This window comes from Triticum dicoccoides, chromosome 1B (assembly GCF_002162155.2).
Source record: "Triticum dicoccoides isolate Atlit2015 ecotype Zavitan chromosome 1B, WEW_v2.0, whole genome shotgun sequence".
Classification (NCBI taxonomy): Eukaryota; Viridiplantae; Streptophyta; class Magnoliopsida; order Poales; family Poaceae; genus Triticum; species Triticum dicoccoides.
In genome coordinates, this window is record NC_041381.1 from 170122154 (window position 1) to 170127082 (window position 4929).

Sequence of the window (4929 nt, forward strand, 5' to 3'; positions counted from 1 at the left end):
AAATAAGTGTTAATGTATACTATAGAAATATTTATGTAATTTTAAGAAGTGTTCTTTTCTTTGCGGGTGAAGAAGTGTTCACACAGTTAAACCAATTCTTGAATTTTTCGACTGTTTCAACATTTAAAAAAATTGTATTTGTTACAATAACTAAATAAAAAAGGAACAAAAAAGAGAGAGAAAACACAAAGATAAAAAATAAAAAAAATGATGAACGGTCGGATGATCGGAAAGAAAAACCCGTACGAGTTGGCTTGCGCCTGACGAAGCAATTTCAGAGTGAGCTGTCGCTGCGACTGAGAGCGTCAAGCGCGTAAACGCGACGCGTACGCAATCTGTCTGAATCCCGTGCCAACTCGGACACGCCCGGCGCCAATCCATAAACATCGTTCTAGCCTCGATCCTTCCTCTCATCCACCTCGATCTCATCTTCTCCCAACGCACACGAATCCCTGCCCCTCTGCTCTGATCTGCTCTCGGCGCGCGTTCTAAGCTCAGATCATGCCGACGGCCCTCCGCAAGCGCCCGGCAGCGGGACAGGAACCACGCGTCCATGGCGGCAAAAGCCCCGATACGCGTTCGGTAGCATCTCCAACTACGAGAAGCTTGAGGTGCTCGGAGAAGGCACCTACGGGCAGGTGCTCAAGGCGCGCGACCACCGCACCGGCAAGAAAGTCGCTGTCAAGTGGGTTCGCGGCAACGGGGCCGGCGGACACGGCTCGCCCGACATTCGCACAATCACCCGCGAGGCCGGCTGCCTCGGCGCGTGCCGGGGTCATGAGTCGATTATCGAGATCTTGGATGTGGCGTCGGATGCCGAGACAGGGGACGTGTTCCTCGTCATGGAGCTCGTCGTCGACGGCCGCACCCTCCGCGAGTCGCTTTGGAGGCCTGTATCCGAGGACGTGATCCGCGTGATGATGGAGCAGCTCCTGGATGCGGCAAAGAAGATACATGGAGCCGGCCTCATCCATTGGTACTTCAAGCCAGAGAACGTCATGGTCGGTTTCTTCGACGGGCTCAAGGTTGGTGACTTTGGGTCGGCGATACGGGCGAAGCCGGCCAGAGTGCTCTATGAGGAGTGCTGTGTCGGCACCCTGATTTACACATCGCCGGAGCAGCTGGAAGGCAACCGGTACTACGGCCAGGCCGTGGACATGTGGGCGCTTGGGTGCATCATGGCGGAGATGTTGACCGGAGGGACCCTGTTTGTGGCGGAGACAGAGGAGGAGCTGCTTGCCGAGATCTACAAGCTGCGAGACCAAATCACTTCTATGGGGAAGCTGAATTTGGAGTTCTTGGAGGAGCTTTCAGAAGTCGGGCATGAGGTCCTGACCGGCCTGCTTGCCTTCAACCCTGATGATAGGATCACGGCGGCAGAAGCGCTTGAGCACCGGTGGTTCAGCAAGCCCAAGGCAGCAGAGCACCCTGGCTTTGTGACATTGATGAGTTAATTAGCTTGATGTAGCATCTGATAGATGCAGTGCCACTGGTTAACAATCCGGAGCTCAAGTAAGAAGAAAGAGGTAGTCAAGCAAGTTTACCGCGTAAAAAGAGATGGTCATAAGAGTGCTACTTCGAATTTAAACTCAAATGAAAAGGAGCCAATGAAAGTGTTGACATTGGCTACTACAGGCAATGAGATGAAGCAATCAATTGTTGAGAGTCAATCAAGTGCCAAATATGAAGAGAAGAAGTTGAGAGTGCACAAGGTAAAACAAGAATTGCCATTGCTTCAAACAAAATCGCAGCCGGGGTGACCACTCGGCTTATCATATTGGAAAAAAAAGAAATTACAAAAACTTAGTGCACAAGAACTTGAGGAAAGGAATATGGCATGGGTTCCCAAAGGAAGTTCTCAAAATAAGAATTATGTGCAAGCTTCCATTACAAGAAGTGCGGCAAAGGTGAATAAGGAAAAGAGTGAAAACTATGAAGGACCAAGCCGAAGGTTTCAGCATCTTCGGTCTACACATTATCCATATTCTTCAACTATGCCATTAACGCCTATGCCATGGAATTCGTCATCAGGTATGATTGGTAACCCTCAATGGGCTTATTTTAATCCATGGATGCAATATAATTTCTTACATCATAAAAGGGTATTACCAAATCACTATACGTTTGATTAGCTACAAGTTTGTTGCTGATCCAAAGGGCCAAAATACTTGATTTGTCATTTCATTTATTTGTTTCGGTCATATGTGTTGAACGAAGTTTACATGGTAATGGCCGATATTTATCTATCGTCCTAAGAGTATATCAATGCATGGCCGGTGTAGTATTCTGACATCGTCCTTAGTTCGATTGGAGAGCGAGACAAGATATGTGCTCATGGAAATTTATATTTGAATGGAGTTGAGACATCATGACCGATGTCATTGAATACATGCTGCATAGACCAATTCATAGTTGCAGAATTGGCTAGTGGGCTTATATTTTGTTTGGATATGATTTGGCTTATGCATCTTTGAGATCTATAAGAGGCCAAATCATAGATAATTTTATTACTGAACATCGGATTAATGACATGCATAATATTGATATTAGCCTTGTCTCTCTAGTACTATGGAGATTATGTTTTGATGGTTCAATTAGTAGCAATGGCCAAAGTATTGGTGTTGTTTATATATCTCCTTATGGTACTATTTTGAAGCCTTATGCCGCTTAGAATATTTTTATGCACGATTAATCAAAGCCAAATATGCATTCTTATTTGGATTGAATCTTTTACTTGCTATAGGTGCTATACATATTGATGCTTTCGGTGATTCATTATGAGTAGTGCAACAAATATCCAAGGGTTATCAATGTTTTGACGAATCACATATAATTTATCTTGAGGCACGTCTAGATGTAATATCCTCCTTGGGTTGCTTTGAAATTATTCCCACATCTAGACATGACAATTCAAAAGAACTGGCACAACAAAGCATCCGGCTACTATGTTACTCATGGTGCATTGTATTTCTATCAATAGCCGATGCTTAGTCTCGTCAGAATAGGTAAGGTCGAACCAAAGTCCACCGCTTCGGCCACTAATGATTTTTTCTTATGCAGGCGAAAGTAAGGATTGGAGAAAGTTTATTGTTGATTATCTACAAAATCCTAGGAAATGGGTGAATAATATGGTTCTTAGGATGACCTTGAGATACATATCTATGGAACTTTATCATTGGATTGTTAATGAAGTTGAGAAGGTTTCACCAAAGTTTGCATCAAGGATTCAATCAAATAGTGGCCGACATATATTTATTGCCCTAAGCACATGCAAAGTGGCCGATGGAGTGTTGACATCGTCCTTAGAACCAACACGGTACAAGTTATTTTTCGGCACGCTAGCTTTGCCAAAAAACAGGGGGGCATGTGTTGACGCTCGAAAATGGCATGATCGCAAAGAGTGATTTGAGGCTATAATCAGATGATGTTAAAATTATGAGTTCATGTCACCACTGGATGGCTCTCTTCAAGCCGATCGAAATAAATATAGAGATGGCTCTCTTCATGTCACCAATTGCATGACATCTTTTGTTCTACCCTCCCATGGCAGCGGGGTCCTATTGGAAACTAAGGGATATTAAGGCCTCCTTTTAATAGAGTACCGGACCAAAGCATTAACACTTAGTGAATACATGAACTCCTCAAACTACGGTCATCACCGGTAAGTATCTCGATTATTGTCACTTCGGGGTTAACGGATCATAACACATAATAGGTAACTATAGACTTGCAAGATAGGATCAAGAACTCACATATATTCATGAAAACATAATAGGTTCAGATCTGAAATCATGGCACTCGGGCCCTAGTGACAAGCATTAAGCATAGCAAAGTCATAGCAACATCAATCTCAGAACATAGTGGATACTAGGGATCAAACCCTAACAAAACTAACTCGATTACATGGTAAATCTCATCCAACCCATCACCGTCCAGCAAGCCTACGATGGAATTACTCAAGCACGACGGTGAGCATCATGAAATTGGTGACGGAGGAAGGTTGATGATGACGACGACGACGGATTCCCCTCTCCGGAGCCCCGAACGGACTCGAGATCAGCTCTCCTGAGAGAGTTTAGGGCTTGGCAGCGGCTCCGTATCGTAAAACACGATGAACCCTTCTCTCTGATTTTTTTCTCCCCGAACGTGAATATATGGAGTTGGAGTTGAGGTCGGTGGAGCTCCAGGGGGCCCATGAGGCAGGGGGGCGCACCCAGGGGGTAGGGCACGCCCCCCACCCTCGTGGATAGGGTGTGGGCCCTCTGGTGTTGATTCTTTTGCCAATATTTTTTATTAATTCCAAAAAGTTGCTCCGTGGATTTTCAGGTCATTCCGAGAACTTTTATTTCTGCACAAAAATAACACCATGGCAGTTCTGCTGAAAACAATGTCAGTCCGGGTCACTTTCATTCAAATCATGCAAGTTAGAGTTCAAAACAAGGGCAAAAGTGTTTGGAAAAGTAGATACGACGGAGACGTATCAGGTAGCGGTACTACCTCAAAGGTTTGCGGTACTACTGCTGCGAGCAATACTAAAAAAATACATTTGTGCCTACCACCGCTGGACTTGTGACGAGTTTTTGGTCTGGAGCGGTAGTAAAAAATTACATCCGCTCCTGTCCACGGTAGTACCGCTCAACCTTTTCAGAACACCAAAACTGCCACAACTTCTGCAAGCGGACTCCAAATTCAACGAAACCAAGTTTGTTGGAAAGCTAGAAACAAGGGCTAACACAATCTTGATAGAACTAACAACATGAAGGAAATTAGAAAAGTCCCAAGAGAAAATGGTGAGAACCCTTCCTCGGAAAAGACCGGTAAAACCTCCAACACCGAAAACGCGATAGAAAAAGCATAAGAAATCCGTTTTCAATGTACTAGAGCTTGTCACGAAGATAACCACGAGCTCTAAAACCTCAAAAGAAAATA

At 44.7% G+C, this 4929-nt stretch overlaps 1 pseudogene; it reads left to right on the top strand.

The window, feature by feature from the left end:
• The first annotated feature begins 501 nt into the window (after positions 1-501).
• Positions 502-1454, top strand: LOC119303354 (annotated as a pseudogene).
• Positions 1455-4929: the final 3475 nt, after the last annotated feature.